This window comes from Onychostoma macrolepis, chromosome 18, assembly GCF_012432095.1.
Source record: "Onychostoma macrolepis isolate SWU-2019 chromosome 18, ASM1243209v1, whole genome shotgun sequence".
NCBI classification, from domain to species: domain Eukaryota; kingdom Metazoa; phylum Chordata; class Actinopteri; order Cypriniformes; family Cyprinidae; genus Onychostoma; species Onychostoma macrolepis.
In genome coordinates this window covers 12,080,291-12,099,788 of record NC_081172.1, presented here as the reverse complement: position 1 = coordinate 12,099,788, position 19,498 = coordinate 12,080,291, and positions in this window count along the sequence as shown.

Genomic DNA, 19,498 nt, shown 5'->3' with positions numbered 1-19,498 from the left:
CTTTTTAATCTGTGATTATAACAGCAGATCAATGCGATTCCTGCTTCAAGCTGTGTCCAAGACAAAAAGGAGGATTTGCATCAAATATTCATAAGCAATGCTTTCTAATGGTTCTCCAGCTAGAGCCGATTTGGGGGTTTTATTATAGGATATTGTGCAGAGGCAATGGACTTACTGGACTCGTTTAATTACAGGGCACTGCACCTCTGCAATGCTAGACGATTTCACTAGGGGTTTCTCTTGATCTGCTTATATCTAAGGCCTATTAATATGCAGAATGCAGTTGGGTACTGTTACAGGTACGTAACTGAAGAGTTCATTCAAACATTAACAGTATAATCACACTGATATAATATCTGAATCAGGAGTGTAACTGTATCATTTTGGGTTACAATATCTAAAAACTAAATATTTATTAATTTATCCAAAATAACATATAGAGAATATATTTATATTAGAGTTTCAGTGCCACTACAAAAGAAATCATATACTATCTGATTTGTGAGAGTGAGTCAGAAGTCTGTATAAAAAGACAAAACAAAACAAAAAACATAGTTCCAAGAAAAATGGTAAGAAACACCTTTCTATTGAGTCAGTGTAGTTCAATTCTCAAACAAATGAGTAAATCAAAAACATACAGCACAACCAGTGCAGCCCGGTTCACAAACAAATGACTCTTATGAGCCAGTTCTTTTAAATGATTGAACAAAAAACATATGGGTGACAGCCAGGTGTCAACCTTATGAGATGATTCCAGGGTTATTATTGTTAGCAGCACAAAGAAATATTTTCATTACTTTAAAAATTGATAAAAAAAAAAAACTATGAGATCAAGCCATACACGTCTTCATAGTCAGGGTTCAATTTAAAATGAACACGGAATTTCTAAAAACAAAAAACTAACTTAAAATATTAATAAAAACTAAGCCAATTTTGGGTCAGTATCATTACTGATTATTACAACATGTTAAAGATACACATATGCATTATTACTACTTTGTTTTTGATAAATGAAAGAGTTTATTTATGTGTGTCTGTGTCTATATGTACACACACTCTACACACACTAGCATATAAAGTAAACATTCAGAGTTCACTTAAAGTATAGAGCAACATTCCTCAAAATTCTGACAAGACATTGGGAAAAAAAAAACATCTTAAAACCATTCTGCGTGCAAATAAATTCCCTGAAATTGAATTAGAAATGGAAACAGATGTTTTCATTGAATTATATGCCAGACGGTCTCATTTGCCTAATTAAGTCTCAAACTGTCAGTCAAACGGAGTTGCGTGCTACAATTTGTCAATATTCCCTTAGATTCAGGCATTGAAAGCTTGTGCATGTCTATTTTTGGTTCACAAATCTACCTTGCCCAGAAATCATCACTCGTCTTTCAAGTAGTAACTTAAAGCAGCAACAAAAATGTATGATTGTCTAGCCAGGGTCGTTAAGTGCTAGAGCTAACACTTGCTCTCACTAATACAATCCACTTTAATCTTTTCAATGTTTGATTGTATTTGCTTGAAAGCAAACGCAACAAGTACATAATTATCAGACTAATTAAGCTGCCAAAACACAAACACACTGCAAGAGCACCTTCAGAACAGTGAGTGCATGATTCATTAGCATCTGCTGTAAGCCTATTAATCATCTAACAGCCAATTAGCGCACTGTTACCGTTTGCAGTGGATATGTAAATAAATTCCTGGGTTAATTTCTTCCTCTGATAATAAAGGGAACATTATGAAAATTAGCTGTGTGACTATGTAAATGATCTATGTCGTTAATTGCGTGGTGGCTGATAGATGTTTTTTTTTTTGTTTTTTTTGCCACGGACCAGAGTACTGATGCAAAGAAACATTTTCTCAGGCTGTTAGAGAAATTAAACGGGCAGCCTCAGATTCCCGAGAGGCACTTGCAGCATGCAATAATGACATTTAGCCGCCCCTCTCTCTGACTGATGATCATAATAATGCTTCTGCCTGGCAGCGAGCCAGTGGTGGGGGGGTGGTCTGTGGAGGTTGTTGAATAGCAGGTTGGACACACACATAAAGACACATAAATGGTGCCCTTGCACAGCTAGCCAAATTAACCGTGCCTGGTGTAACTAGCAGTGATTAATATTCATTAGCGACTAGTAAAAAGAGGCCCTTCCATTAGCAAATTAGCTCAATGTACAAAATACCATCACAGTATCACACGGTCACCTCTGGCTGAAAGAGAATACAGCATTAGCAACAGTAAGGTAATAGACTTTGGTCAGACAATGCCATATTTCATTTGACTTAACATCTAAAATGACACACTTAAAATTGATATCAGCTTCATAATTCACAAGTTCCCCGAATCCTATGACATTATAAACTCTCAATAATGAAGAAATAGCATAACATTGCTAATGTTTAGGGTCTTTTAGACAGAGGACATGAATTAAAAACAAAAACAAAAACTAATAATTCTCACATGCAAACTTCTGAGAAAAGTTGATCATTTGTGGAGAGACAAAAAAACGGAAAACAGAGAGATATTGGCATATTATGACATATCTGCTTGCTGGGCTTTGATTTACTTCAGGGGAACTATTAAAATAATTTTAAGGCAAAATAGATAAGAGTTAAATTAATCAAAATGACTTATTATTTTGCACATATATCAATTAGGTCTCAGGGACATCAAACAGCAAAACATTAAAGTCAATGTCAACAGAATATGAGGAAAAACTTTTGGATTAAATAGGATGAGGAAATTTGAATGTGCTATATTTCTGTCCCTCACAGCCTCATTTTCTTTCATGTCATATTAAATAAGCCGTCTATTCTATTCTACTCTAAATAAGTCTATAAAAGAGTCATTTCTGTTATACAAAGTACAGGTTAATACTCATTTTACATTCTCTATATTCCTTAAAATCCATCACCAATCTGTAGGTGTGGAGATCAAATGGGTTAAGATGATATTCTCTTACTTCACCATAGATTTGGTGGCTTTTCAGCCTCAAACTGTCCTATTCTCCTCCTCTCAGCCCATGATAAATGCTGCAGGCTGCTCCTAATCATCCATGGGACAAGAAAGGAAATGAGGCCTAAGACAGAGCAGGAAAGAGAGGAGGAGGGAGGAAGAAAAAGAGAAAGACAAGGAGAACGACGGAGGATGAATGGGGCGTTTACTGCGGGTGACTTGGGTTATATTTTTTTAGCACGGCTTCCAACGTATATGGCCGCAAAAACATTACTAACAAGGAGTAGCACTGGCGAGCCTCTCAGATATGCAGAAGAGTAATATCTGACTTTAGCAGTTCCCTACGCACACCCTGAAAACACCCTCAGCTGAGTGCAGCCAATTGGATTATGTCTGGGATTATGCAGTGACAGGCCAGATGTTTTTTCGGCATTTAACCGCCTAAACTGCAAACATTTCCTCTGGCTGTTTTGGCTCATTGAGCTGCGATCTGAAGCCTGTCGATTGCCCCCTTGTGTCATTTCTCCCATCTGCAGGGTGATGACAAATAAGACATGATGGGAAGGAGGTGTTCAGAAAAATGAAGGCAACCATTTGTATGGCTTTTCAGTTGACATATTTGACCCTAAATTCACTCGAGACCTTTAACTTTAAATAATTATACTGCCAAGACATTGTAATAATTAACATAGGTCTATGTAGGTCTGAAATGGATTAAGTTGTATCAGCATAAAAACAGTTTTGTGTAAATATTACCGTTATTTACATGGTTTTAAATTGTTCAAAATCATAAATCATTGTTTCAAGTGTTTTCTATGAGAAAAGCTCACATGGTGAGCAAAGCGCTGACAGACCTTAATTAGGTTTAATTAGATCTTAAGTAGATGCCATATTGAATTTAACGTTGATGAAAACAAGACTGAGGGAGAGACTTATAGTCCTTACAATGGCATGCACTGTATAAAGGTCCAAGATCATATAATTATTACAACTCACAACTTTCAAAAGTGTTTTATGGAGTTTTGTCAACTGAACAATCATTATGTTGTTAAATAATTACAGTCTACTGAACGCACAGTACTTCAATCCCTCACAGCCTCGTTTTCATTCTTATCCGAATTTAAATATGGCAATACTAAAGGTCTATATTCTTGTTCTGTTTACATCACATGAACACACATGAGACAATAAATACTACTTCAGAAATACAATTAAAAAATCTCAACATTTACTACATGTATAAAATAACCACAATTAGTTTGGCACAATACAATATATAATATACAATACATAATTAGTTGTTCATAATACAACTATATCATAATAGTAAAGCTACAATGAAATGCATGTCTTCTGTTCCTGCGAGTAGTAAAAGCTTCGTAATAGTAATCTAGAAAGCAACAATAATCAAGTAAATCATTTTCTACAGTACTCTGAGATGTAAATGTTACAGAGGGGCCAGTCTTGAAATAGTAGCGGGAGGCAGGTAGTCCATTATGATGCTTCAGTAATTCCGATCAATTTAATCATCAAAGTAATTTTCCCTCTCTCTGTGCAGTTGATTGACCTCATTGTCACTCGGCTTGGTAACTTATTTCTCTGAAAGGTCTGCATCAGACTTCTGTGCTGAGCAGAGTCATTTCCACCTTGCTGCCGGCTTCCTCCTCCGCTGCCCAATCAATTAACATATGAGTAATACCAGAGCCATTAGAAGGCAGCCAGGATCTAAGGAGTGCTGTCATCCGCTGTTGGAACGATGGCTTAATTTAGCAGCAAGGCTCAAAGGAGCACTTACCCAGGGCACAATCCGGTAGAATCAATAACAACAGTCCCGGCTATATTGTTTCAAACAAGGAAGCGGTGGGGAGACTATAAAAGCGTTCAATAGGAATGGCGAGGCCTCGGAGAGACAGTGAGAGAGCGACATGCTGGCTCAGCCGTAAATAACGGAGGCTGTAAAAGCTAGCAGGCCACCTCTGATGGGGAGATAAGCGGTCTGACCCACACAGAGGACCAGGTGAGGGGCATTACACACTATGGCAAAGGACACATCATATCACTAATATCAGCCAAAATAACTTCAAAGTGGGCCAACACTCCGAGTGTCTGACTCTAGTGTAAACTATCAGAAATCAATGAAGTATGAGCAAGGATGCAACCCAATATTCAAGACTGGTGGGAGGAAATGTAAATGATTCAGAATCTTTTTGAAAAAGCCACTGTAAGTGTGTTTACAACAAAACGCAAAAATTCTGGCCAATAGGATAGGCGGAGAATTATTTTCATGTTACAGAAGGCCAATAAATCAAGCGTCCTTACTGATAACTTTCAATAATGACACTACTGGTCAAAAGATTGGAACAATTATGTTTTTTAAGTATCTTATGCTCATCGAGGCTGCATTCATTTGATGAAAAATACAGTAAAAAAAGTAATATTTAAAAAAAAAAAAAAAAGTTTTGTATTTTAATACAAAGCTGAATTCTCAGCAGCCATTGCATCAGTCTTTAGTGTCACATGATCCTTTATAAAACAGTTTTTGCTGCTTAATATTTTTGTGGAAACCATTATATTTTTTCTGGATTCTTTGATGGATAGAAAGTTCAAAAGCACAGCATTTATTTGAAATAGAATTATTTTGTAACATTATAAATGTCTTTACTGTCACTTTTGATCCATTTAAGCTTAATTTAAGCTTGCTTCATTAAAGTATTCTTCCAAACATTTGTATGGTAATATATCACAGTTTCCACAAAATATTAAGCAGCAAAACTGCTTTCAACATTGATAATAATAAGGAATGTTTCTTGAGCACCAGAAGGATCACTGCAGTAATGGCTGCTGAAAATTTAGCTTTGTAATCACAGAAATAAATTACATTTTAAAATATATTAAAACTACATTACTTTTAAACTGTAATTTGTCATAATTTTATTATTTTTACTATATAAAGAGACTTATTTAAAAAACAAAAAAAAACAGACTTATTTAAAAAAAAAAAAAGAAAAATAAATAAATAAATAAAGAAAATCTTAATTATTCCAAACTTTTGGGTAGCGTAGTATAGGTCAGTATACAAAATAGACAATTTAAAACCAAACTGACAAAAAATGTTGAATTTGTCAGTTTTTTACTCTGATGTTGATGTCAAAATGTAAACAGACATACGCACACTAAATAAGCCGCTTGAAAAAAATAAAAAACGTTTGCAATGCTGCCTACTGGGTTTTGCAACAATTAATGACCTTTATCTGACAAACGAACACAGTTCAGGGTGTTTACATGACCTTACACGTCGAGCGAAAGAGCGTGCATGTAAATCCACTCATTGATTGACCGCTAATCTGAATATTGGAGAGAAATGTGCCCCTTTCAACATTTTTAATGGTTACGGGTTCAAAGAGTTTTTCAGAGAGACAGTACCCTAATGGAGACACTGACAAAGAACACTTTTAACGACAGACATAATAGCAGAAGAGCCAATTTGCTATATCAAAACATAGCTGGAGAAAACTGTATTGACAGAACCTTAGAGAGCATAACAAGAGGGCCGGGGTGAACGGATGGATTTCATTTCCACAGCAATCATTCTGACAACGGCACGCCTTAAAAAAAAAAAAAAGACTAATTTCATCGATTAAAATCGAAGAGTGCAATTATGATGGCATTTGTCAGGCGTTTAATACGAGCCACTCTTCCTTGCCAGCGTTTAACAATGACACAGCAGAGGAGGCCAGCTGAGTTAATAGCAGGACCATTTCTCTGAGACCAATACTCAGGCACCCCCTCCAGGGCCCAGTCAATGTCACAGCTTCTCTTGTCGCATCATTTCCCTTGCCAGGAGGGGGAGAGAGGCCAAGTATTGATCAGCCTGTAATCAGACAAGCTGTTTGGAGCAGCAGGAAAAACTCCTTGCAGAAGTGCCTCTTGGCTTCACCGGAGATGGAGTGCAGTTTTTGTAGGCTTGTTGGAGGGATGAGTGGGGAGGGAGATGGCAGTGATCCCCTCTGCTGACACCATCCATTAAGTCCGGCCTTGTCTGACAGCGCACATCTGATCCGCAGGCTTCCACGGCAACGGAGGGAGAGAGACGAATGTGGACTTCTCGAAGGTGCATCAATGACAGCATAAGTCAAATCTACATCGCTCATCAATCACGGCTATCCTGAAATAGCAAATTGAGGCCTTTGCAACAAGAAATGTGTCACTGCATGTTAGTATTCAATATGGATTTGTTATTACAATGCATGCCAAATGTGCAGTAGAGCATGCATTTGTCCTGTCATTATTTCATGCTTAGTCATTCAGTCGAGATACGGATCTGTTCACTACCTGATGTGAAAGGTCATGGTCTTGACCTCAGGACAACAGAAAGGTTCAGGGGCCAACAAATGTTAATGTTGTCAAATACTGACAAAAATGTTTGTCGATTGGGTTTATCGATTAAGAAAGACTACGATACGAGAAAAAAATGATACATCAGAACTGTCATCAGCCAATTAATATATATGCAGAGCTGGGTAGTAACTGATTACATGTAATCTGTATTACATAATCTGATTCCAAAAATTAAGTACTTGTAATTTAATTAAATTACATTCTCGTAATCAGACTACAGTTACTTTTTTATGGATTACATTATTACATATTATTTACACAATAGCAATAATTGACAAATCCAGCATTTTTTGTCATCTGATCCACTTTCACCTAATATATTTTTATTTGAAGTACTCCTGGGATTTGAAAATAAATATTTGAATAATGAAGTACCACATTTGCATGTTCATTGTTCTCTGAAAAGGTTATGATCACATGACATGCAGGTAAACAAATAAAATATTTCAATGATTTGTTTAATTAATTATTACCTTTTTAATTCAACTCATAAACCCCCTGCAGTTCCTTCACAAACCTAGTCTGGGAAACCTTGACGTAATGTAATGTTTAATGCACTTCATGTTGTTGATAACAACAAATGGAATATATTTTCTTACTCTTTGTATATTTATATCAATATGGTACAAGATTATCCTATTTAAATCAATGTGAAAAACTAATCTAAAAGTAGTCTGATGAAATTACCTAAAATGTATAATGCAATGGATTACGTTACTAACTACAATATTTGTCATGTAATTTGATTTACAATTTGCAAGTAATCTACCCAGCTATGTATATATGTGTTATTAAAATAAATTATATTACAATAAAAATGGATGCTATATAATGACAAAGTAACACCGCAATATGTATATATGGAAAATTAATGACTGGAGCTGGAGGTTTTAACAACAAGAACGTGTTTTTATTTATGTCAATATATTTCTGATGTTTCAATTAATAAATGTTTACATTTTTACAAATATTTAAAACTGATTTACACACACACAGAGTTTAAAATTTTGCATCGTCATTAACTAAATAGTCAATTTGTGGCCTGTTTCAGTCAGAGTAAAATGGACTAAAGTGAATGAAAATGGTGAAATATTGAGTGCATTTAAAGGACATTTTTGTCAACATACAAACACTGTATAAAATTGAACATAAGGTGGTGGAGGGGCAAACACAAGCAATGTGGGACTTTCAAAACAGCAGCATCATCACAGGAAGGCATTAACTTCCGAGTTACTGAGCCAGATCAATAGACAGAGAGAAGGAGTGTGAATGCGTGTTTTGCCGCATGAATGCACCAGTATATGTGTTTTAGTGATATATGGCAGCCTCCTATGCTCCATTTGAAGAAGCGGAACAGCGTGATGTGTGTGTGTTCCTATTTAAGCACATCTGCTTTCTCGACCAGCGCTCGGCCATCTGGAACTGCCTTTCTGCTAGAGTGCTTCAGTCAAGCCTCTCACGAGTTCCTTATTTTCAGTTAACGATCTGCTCAGAAACTATCAAAAACAAAGTGTTCTGCTGTCACGGGCCCAACCAACAAATTTCTGGGCTCTATGAACGAGCAAATAAAGCAGTCTTTACCAAATTAAGTCAGAATAGCCTCAAATTTTCCATCTGAAAATGAGTTTCACAGCTGATTGACTTTGATAAGCCCTGTATTATTCAGAGCAAATGAATACTCAACTGGTGAGAAAATGGAGAGAGCATCTATAGGGATGAAAATTGACACTCAGCATGAATTGTGGTAACGGTTGTAATTAACATCACTCAGAGGCATCTACGAGGCGGCTTAAAGCTCAGGATAAACGTTCCTGACAAAACACGGAATGAGGGGGAAAGAAGGAGAGAGGGGATGAAAGAGAAAGGGACTGGACGGATGGAGACAAGAGACTAGGCACAAACTACCACATACAGCTCTGTCTCACTTTCCCAAGGTTGCAATTAATTCTTCCTCTCATCTTGTGGATCTTTGATGTGACTACACTTCCATTTAAAGTATTAACGCACACACACACACACATGCTGGAGCCTAGGAAAGCCGGCGTAAATCTCGCTAACTAATGACTCTTACTTATCCTAAAAACTAATGGGAGGAAATTCCCAAGGAGGTATTCATTTTTACCACAATAAAATGTTTTGTTCCAAATGCAAGCAATTACTATTCCTACAAAATCCTTCAGACTTACCAAAACAAAGGGGTGAGCCTTGAAATTGAAAAATGTCATTTAACCACATTAATGGCATTAACTAGTGGCTCTCAAACCTTGCCGATTAAAAAAGAACCACCTTGACTATTTATATACCAAGGATTCGTTTAATTAATCATTAGACACAAACAATAAGTACTGAAAATGTGATCAAAATTAAAAATAAAACATGGAAAAATTTAAATTTCTAATATTTTTCGATTTTTTTCAACTTTGTAAAAATAAAAATAAAACAAATATACTGTAAAAAAAAAAAACATGAAAAAAAATATATACTGTATATATGTAATCAATAAAATTTCCAATTTACTTTTCTAAATGTTCATTAATAATCAAGTTCATAATCAAGCATGACATGTGAATGGTGGCGTCATAAAATCAAAGGAGAAATGACAGGAGCGTTAAGTCAAATAATCGCCGAGAGTTTTCGCAGCGAGGAGGAGGAGTAGTGCTGTGTGGGAATATGCAAATGAAACACAGACAAAGAGACGGGGAGTTATAAGAGAACATAAACAAAGCTCTGTAAACAAACCTCCTCAGGTCACTCCACAGTAGGAGCGAAGGATGGAAAGAGATTAAAAAAGGAGGGTGCGAATGTGTTTGTGTGTGTCTGCCATGGAGAAAGTGAGGGAGGAGGAGGTCCGTCTGCATCACATAGCTCCTCATGACTCCCCGCTAAAGCATGGTACCTGCACGCGTGGTTGCTATGGAGATACAGCGTGGCGTAAGAACAGAGGGACCAACCGCTGAACCGGCTCTGGCTCTTAACCCGTATGGGGAAAAAAGCGCACACACCAACAAAGGGAATGATTTATTAAGTCCACTGTATTCTAAGCCCCATTATCCAACCCATATAAAACCTGCAAGCGTTTCAACTGATCTGATTTATGTTGAAGGCAATCTCAAAGGACACCTCCCTTTCCAAGATGCTCTCTTATTATCCTCGCCTGGCTGGGCTGAGCAGAAAAATGACATGTCATAATAATCTCGAGAACGGCAATCGGATGAAGCGGAAACGCACACTCCCTACCTTATTTACAGGCAGGAATGTTTTTTGTCGGGGTGAAAAAGCCCAACATAATTTCCTTATAAATAATTGACTTCTCCCATGTTAAAATCTCCTGAGAGGCTTTGGGCTTTATTCACAAGAGGCCACTGCAGCATGCGCTGCAAATTAGCCTTTCACCGACGCCTCGTCTCCTCGCCGCTGAACAATGCACCGAGAGACTCTCTCTCCTCCCTTTATGCCTGTCCCCAAGTAATAACCTTCAACTAACCTTTAAACCTCAGTGAATAATTTAAATCCTATTTTCATATCAATGGGGGGTATTTTATCCGTATACTTTGCCGTCAGAGGGAGGCATAATAAAGTTTTCCCATGTGATTGGGGGGTGGGGGTGAGTGAAAAGAGAGCGAGAGAGAGAGGGGAAGTGATGGAGGTAAAGCGAGAAAGAACGAGGGAGGGGGAAGCTGGAGATGCTATCTGAAGACATTAATGCAAGCATGAATTATTCAGTAATGACTACAAGATCTGTCATAAAAAATGCTGCTAACATCTGCAGCGTGTTGCGAGGGGGCTGTGGGGAGTGGGCAAGCCGCCGAGGAAAGGCGCTGAAGATAAACATGACAAATTGGCAGATCATCTGTTCAATTAGGACAGCGGAGCAGGTGCACCCAGCGAGCCAAGCTGTACCACACGGTGACACACTTACCAGCCAAAAACCAAGGGCATGATGGGAAATACCTTGTTTGCATGACAGTGATTTAGAGCAGTGTGCCATTGGATATCCACAGAAAGAACTAGGGAAAAAAAAATCTGATATTCCCCTTGGTGCTCATTAAAATTCGACTGCAGCCTCCACCCTCTCGCTTTTCCTTTTTTCTCTCTCACTCTCTCGCTCTCTCTCCCTCCATCTTTGTGCTCTTGGCTCTCTCTTAGCTGCCTCCCTGGACCTTCCAGGATCATCTCTTATTAATTCATAAAACATACTGCTCCAGTGATTGGGCCCTGGGAGCAGCGGAGCAGCAAAACATGAGATATGGGAAAATATCACACGTGTCTGCAGCCAGGCTGCGAGAGCGAGCAAGAGCAAGAGAGAGAGAGAGCGAGAGAGAGAGTAAGTGGTGAACAGGGAACGAGGACTGTGTATATGAGACAGCAAGGGGAGGGGGGCAGGAAAGGAGGTAGGATGAGAGAGAGAGAGAGAGAGAGAGAGAGGGAAACATGTTTTGAAATATTAATCCATGGCTCTGGCCGTGGGCTGGTACACAGAGATGAAAAAGGCGAGAGAACCTTTGAAGCAGGAGGGGATGTTCTCTGCTGTCTCAAGGTAGACTACACAGTCGGCCATGTTGGAAAGTAGAGGAGAGAAGACATGACAGCACTCAGAATGACTAAGTTTTACCAGACGCAGGAATAAAACGCGAGGTCTCTTAATATTTCAAAGACGCCTAATTGGTTCAGTAACGTCTGGTCCTGCTAAAAAGATGCTGGCAATCTGCCTGAATGTACGCCTATTGCTTCAATCCAAATATTTCCTCATGAATTTCCATCGCAAATGAATGCTCTTCAAAAACAAATTCGCTAAATCACTTCGAAAAGAGCACATTGAGGAAAGTAATTATCATTAAGGCACACTTTGGCTAAGCATCTTGATGAACATGCTTTTCTATATCCAGAAGAATAACATTGAGAGGGCATCCTCTCTCTCTTTCTCTCCATCTCTCTCTCGCTCGTTTTCCACCGTGCAGCACCCTGCTGGGAAACTCTAAATTACCCACAGTCTGGCTATTCTGTACTCATAATAATGATAAAGTTTCTTTTTTCTAATTATGCAAAGAACACTCAATTAGCATAACTCGTCCTCTGTGTCACTACAAACAGCAGAGCGCCCCGAGGGGCTGCCATAGTTTCATCGCACGGCTGTTGTTTTTTTCTCCCATTGTTCTTCAGCGCGGTAATGAAGATATTTGTTAATGAAGATATGAACAAGCACCAAGACCACCTTCCTCCCCCCACCGACTGTGCAGGTAGATGCCGTAGGGAAATGAGGCGCTGTTTGGAACATCGCCCCCATCGGGTCCGCTGCGGTACTGCAGTGAGTCAGGCCTGCAGGGAAGATTAAAGATGATCATATAAGAACGGATCGAAAACAGGAAAATACACAACCCTACGAAGCAGGGGGAGAACGTCACACCTTTGGGAGGAGGGGGGATTGTCAAAAAGCACGCTGTACTACTCAAGACCTGTTGGCGCTTCTGTTCTGGATGTGATAACGTCCATCAAAAAACACCCCGGGTTCTGAGCGCAAACAAATTTACTCGCACAAACACACACACACACACACACACACACACGTAGGCAAGGCAAATCCCTCTCATCATGAGTGTAGAGAGCAGAAGCATATGTCACTGTAAATTCAGATTCCATAGAGACGTTTCCTTGAGGCGAGAGACAGACTGGAAATAATGGACATGGTGGAGGAAGTAAAGAAAGCTGAGATTGCAGTTGAGCTGAAATAATTAGGTATGACATTGCTAATAAGTACACAATGAACACTGTGCTGATGTGCTGGTGATCAGTCTGTGTAACTCACTGATCTGGGATGCACACTTAAAGAGAAAATTATTGTGGGTCATTACTATTATGCAATACATTTTCACATTTTCAATATATTTTTTGATTTTAATTGTTAGTTAATGTTAATCTCATAAAGAAAATATGTTTTTTAATTACATTGTCCTCCAGGAAATCACATCGTTTCTGGTAGGAAAACAACAGCACAAACATAAGTGTTAGCAGTTTTTCAAACAGTTCAGTTTTTTTTTTCTTAATGCTAATTGTTTTAACAGGAATAAATATCACATCAAAATGACATAAATCAGACAACAAAAAAAAAAAAGCATACAAACATACCCACCCACCCCCACTGTTAACAGTTTTTTCCCCTCACTTTAAAATATTCAATCCTGGTTGTTAAAATTATAAAACTCACTGTTGTTATCAAAACTTCAAAAGATAAATATGAAAGTTAAATATAAAATTAAACCCGACACTCTACATAAAACTCAATATCCTTCACTGAGCTGTAGTTAACCTTAGCTCTTTATTTCCATCCTATTAATTTTCTTTTCATTGTGCACGTAATCAAACTATAATTAAACGTTTAAGTGCATGAGCTTGACCAGAGCTCATATTTCTGCAAGTATGTGTTAAACACTTTCATAAAAATACTTACTTAAATTACAACACAAATAAATTCATGCTATATAAGGTTTAAAATGTACTGCATGACAGGAATGACCTGCAAACCATAAACAGATGCTCTCTCTCTCTCTCGCTATCCCTCTTCAAGTGTACTTAGAGGGCTAGAATTAGCAGGGAGGAGCACCTGTATCCTGCCTCTTAACCAGACCACATACTGCACAGGAACTATTTGCTTACCCAACTACAATTGGCCTGTCTTCAAATTAAGTTCATAGGAGGCCAATGTCAGAGAAGAGCTAAACCAGAAGCAACCAAGAGACATGCAGTCCAATTACAGCCCATATTCCACTTCAAGGATGGCAAGCCATTACTCAGCCTAAAGGGCACTGTGACTAATTCAGAGTAAGGACCCAAATTAGCGTCATTAAGACCCTGATTAGCTAAATCAAGTGGTTACGAGTCTGAACACAGAGGTAAATGTAGTTCCCTAGAACTGTCCAGTTAGACTCTTTAAGTCTGTTCTTCTAAACCTCGCAGAGACACATGAGAGGAGATCTTTGTCACAGCCCTATCCAACTTGAATCATGTGTGCTTTGTAAAATCCACCTTTTCTACTTTCCACCTACAGTCACCTCAGGCAGCATAAATATAGACTCAGTGTGTGTGCGTGCGTGCGCCCATGTTAGTCAGAGACTAAAGACAGAATTTCACAAACTCTTTCAGCGTTTAAACGTTGCACTGACGCTGGAACAGGGCATGAATTATTCAGCGAGATGTCTCCTTCTTCAAATAGACAAACAGAACAGGATAATGCCTCCACAAAGCAAATGGTAAACATGACAATCAAAACAACAGAATTAATTAGGTAATTAGGGAAACAAAATAAATGTGAAATAATGATAAACTCTTCAGAGACAACAGCTGCAGCTCCGCAACTGTATGCAGATATGCAGATTTGGAAGTTGCTAATGCATAATTAGATCCCACTGTCAAGTTTGGTGGATGGCATCCAGTTTGTTCTTAAACTGTGGGGATTTAGAGAGCTCTTCGGGTCTTTGTGTTGAGATGAGATTTGAGAGATGTATTTACACAGCCTTTACGGCAAAGAGGCCTTCCTTTTCAACTCTTCAAACTGCTTTAAAGCACAAATGAATCAGATATGCGGATGCAAAAGCAGTGACAGATTGTCAGCGAATGGCAGATCCAATCAAGTGGGTTATATGAGCGGCAGGTCAATCAGCACTTCTTATCAGACAGTCTCTCGGCGTATCGCTAGTGCTGCGTTTGCGCTTACAGTTATTCAAAAATGAAAATTAGATTAGGCTCTTCACTGTGATGCGACTGCACTCCACCGGCTTGATTCGAGCACAGCCTCTGAGTAGCTTCTTCAATATAGCTCACTCCAAAAGCTCAGGGTTGAAGTCATAAGCACTGCATCAATTCGGTCAATAACTCAAAAGCGCACACGAAAGAAAAAACAAGGAAGGCGCATTAACCTTGGAGAGAATTGTTTGCTCCATGACTTTGAAAAGGTCAGAGTAAAGCCTTTCAGCTCGGGCAATTAAAAGGATTCGACTCAATGCCGTAAGTACAGCGGGCATGGAAAGCGCACGTCTTCCTCCCTCTTTGCGCTTGACAGCCCAGTCTTAGGGCTTAGGTGAATATGAAGTATCCATTTCAAGCAGTATTTAAGTCCCATTTCCAATTTGCAGCCCTTGAGGAGCGGTTCAGTGCAGGCGGGTGAGGCCGAAACCTAATGACGGCTTCTCCAAGGGCTTATTGAGAATGATGAATACTCAGAAGGGGGAGGATTGCTCCGTGTGAATTCATGAATTTGAAACAGATTATTTAAACGGGGATCAAATTAAATTCTTGCTCTCGCACCCGATGTGGACACATTAGTTCAAGGGCAAAGACTGCAGACTAAAGCCTTTATAAAGTAGGTTCTCTGAGGAAAAAAAAAAAAAAACAGACAAGGTATCAAATCATTAGGGTCAATGAGGTATTGGGAAAAATCTTTGAAAAATATCATTTAAAACACGTAAAAAGTTTTTAGAAATGTAATCACATTGGTTTCATATGGTTTTGAAAAACATATTTTCGAGAAAAGTTTCCATTTTTAAAAGAAAGTTTAGTTTAGGGACCAATTCTCACTATTGACTAGTTGCTTATAGCATGCATATTGGCTGCTTATTAATGCCTTATTCTGCAAGACCATAGTTTAGATCCCAACCCCATACCTAAACTTAACAACTACCTTACTAACTATTAATAAGCGGCAAATTAGAAGTTTATTGTGGCAAAAACAATAATTATTAGTCCCCAAACTAAAAAGTAACAATATATTTCAATAAATCTTTAAAATATGTAAACAAAATCGATCATTATTTTCAAAATATTTTCTGGCTCTTAATGGTATGCCTATGTTTTTTGTTTGTTGTTGTCTCATACTTTTAGATATGCTGTTATTATGATACTGCGTATGTTAGCTTTTAATATACGGTTTTATCATGATTAAAGCTTTAATACAGTACGGCAACCGCATGCGCGTCCATGTTTAACGCTTGTCATAGTGAAAAGCTGAGCTGATCTGAATGAGATAGAGAGAGAGATGCAGAGCAGAGGGTGTGCAAAGCAGGGCGAGCAACAGTATAAAGAACCGCTGCTTTAGAACATTGATTTTGAAACTTGTGAATCCATTAGAATCGTTAGAAGACAGAATCGCGATTCATGAATAGATTTTTACGTGCACCCCTAGTTTCCTTCCTCTACTCTAAAGCAGCGCAGCATGGCCTCGCCCCCTTCGTTGCATGTTCCCAGGGGCAGGGCTTATCTAGGTTTATGATGTCAGTAACCCAGAAGTATTTTGTTGTAGTCTCATACCAGCCGTTCGCTGTTGGCGATGCTATGCTAATTCTGTAAAAGACAATTTCTCCCTTTGCGTTGAACTTTGAGCTTCGTAACTTTGCAGATGTTGTTTATGCTCACACAGCTACATTACACACTAACAAAAGTTAAAAAGGTTAAATCGTATTATATGACTCCTTTAATTATTAATTCACAATTATCATTAGGTTTTAAGGAGTCGCACCACATGACAAAATATAAAATATTCATACTGGACAATAGATAAATTCTATCCAAGTTTGCAAAAATAATAAGTAAAATATGTGAGGTGGGAACAGCCATGGCAGCAAAAGAGTGCGGAGAATAATCTACATAACAAATTGGGCGCTTTGAAGCAGCCTACAGCTTTGAAGAATACATTAAAGTGCCAATGAAGATCACTTAGAGCCAATCATCAAGGAACCTTAATTTAGATCCTCGGTGTGAGATACAAGGAAGCAAAACTTATCACTAATAAATGAACATGCGATACAAAAAGAGGGAGATAACTGGGACGTTAAAATAATTCCCAGAGAACATGTGAATGTCTTCCTCAAATGGAATAGTCAATGAGGCAGAGCTGTCCTGCAGGAATGCTACTGTTTAGCTCAGCTCTCCATTAGAGCACATGCCAGTTGATTTGAAAATCTCATTAATGCCCTTACAGAGAAATAGAGATACAGAAAGAGAGAGAGGCACAGCAGGGATGAAACGTAACTTTCCCCCCTTCTTTCAAACCCATCAATCCACCCCCCCGATTCTCCACTCTGAGTCTACTGGGCTCCTACACACTCTCTCATCTGTGCTTCTCTGTAGCTACGGTAATTGGGCTCAGCTCATTGTTATTCAAAACCCCATAGAACCAATTAGCAGTGGACCTCATGACCTGTCAGTTGCTATGTAATGCCACTAGCTAAAAGACTCTAAAGTGAGGAAGCTGGGAGCAAAAGGTCCAGAAATTTCTTTTAGTTTCCTGATTAATAATCCTGTCAGGGATATCAGAGACATTAAAGGGAAACGCTAGTTCCTGCTACAGCTTTTTACTGCTCCTTCGCCCATTTTGCCCCCTTTCTATTAAACCTTAATGATGGCCGGGGCACCGCAGCCCCACTGTCTTGTTTGATAAATGTACAGTTAACAGGATAATGAGGATTCTTGATCTTCTGGCAATCTACGACAGAGAGGACCTCTGACCCCCTTCAAGGAACCCGGGAGAGAGATGGACAGATGACTGGAGGGGAGGAGGAGGGGAGTTAGCACTAGAATTATGTGAAAAGATACAGAGTGTGAAGCTGTGCAGTGAACTTGATTTCTAAGTGACTTAAACATGAAGTCTGCCATTTCTACGCCACTAGTGTCACCAAAAATAACAGGGGGAGAAAAAACAAACAAAAAAAAACAAACGCTTCCATCATTTTTCAGTGGTTAGATTTGGAACTTGCAGAATTTGTTGAATCAATGTTGTTGTGCATGGCTGGTCAAACAAACTGAACAAATTTTGGTCAATAGTGAATATCTATGGTATGTGCCAATGCTGGATATTTGCACATGCTTTTGCTATAATTTTACACTCACTTAAAGTTAATCTTTTAAAACACAAACAATTTAATAAAACTGTTAAATCTCAAAATAAATGTCCATTTCCCATACTGTAGACTTTTGGACCTTTTAGGTACTAATATGTACACTTTGGCACTTTTAAAAGGTACCACTCCAGTGAGTGTACCTTTTTTAATGAAAGTATACTTTATAATGTTGTTACACATAAATTCACTTGTTTTTAAATTTATTTAGACAAAAAAGGCATAGAATTTTACTACCAACCATTTACTGGCCATTAATTCATTATCAGGTGAAAAATGGAAAAATGCACAGGCAAAGTAAAAAATATATTGGGTAAAATGCATGAACAAGATTACATCATGTAACACTGATTTACTAAGATTGTAAAATAAATGAATAAATAATTTAATGAATAAGCATGAAAACTTACACATCTGGAGGGTTAGAAGAGGTAATATGTAGCAGGTAAACCTAAGTGCTCAATCCTCCTGCAATTAAAATGAAAGTGTGAGCTTTAAATCATCAGAATACCTTCAGAAAGAAAAGAAAATAGAAAAAGGGTGTGATTGACATTTCCATGATATAGTTCAAGACGAGCCTGGGTCTAATGAAAACAGAGGTAGCACAGGTGGAATATTGCTGCTCGCTCCAGACCCCTCACCAATAAGGACCCTTCCTGGGGTTTTTGCTAACACAGGCCCTGTTTACATCAGCAGCATGCACATATTAAAATGATAAATCTCTTTCATTATATGATGTCTGCTGGAGATATGTTCCCTTGTAATCTTAAGCCTGATCTTCAGACAGCTCAATAATTCATATTTCCTGATATAAAAGACTAGCCCAAGTCTCTCTTTTATTATACCGCTGTCTGATAACTGACAAAGAAAACAGTAGGCAGCCTGAGTTACATTGCCGGATATTGGAGTGGCAATTGTCTGAAGGGTTAGATTCATCTAAAAATGACTTTCGCTTTCAATTGTCACAGAGTGATAATGGTCAATGTGTACATTTAGGTGGGCCACATGGGTAATAAAACAACATGGGCCTGAAGCCTGCATTCATAAAATACATAGTCCTGATATGCCTCCAGCCATAACGGTCCTGGAACTGTAAAATAGAAATCAAGGTTTTCATATTGTAAGTATTTTCTTTTAATCAGGTTTCGCAATGAGAATCCTTCAATTTCAGAATGTGCTTTTGCTAGAATGCCATCATCTTAAACATCTGCCATATGAGATGTCATTGTAGATGCAATAAATCAACATCAAGGACTGC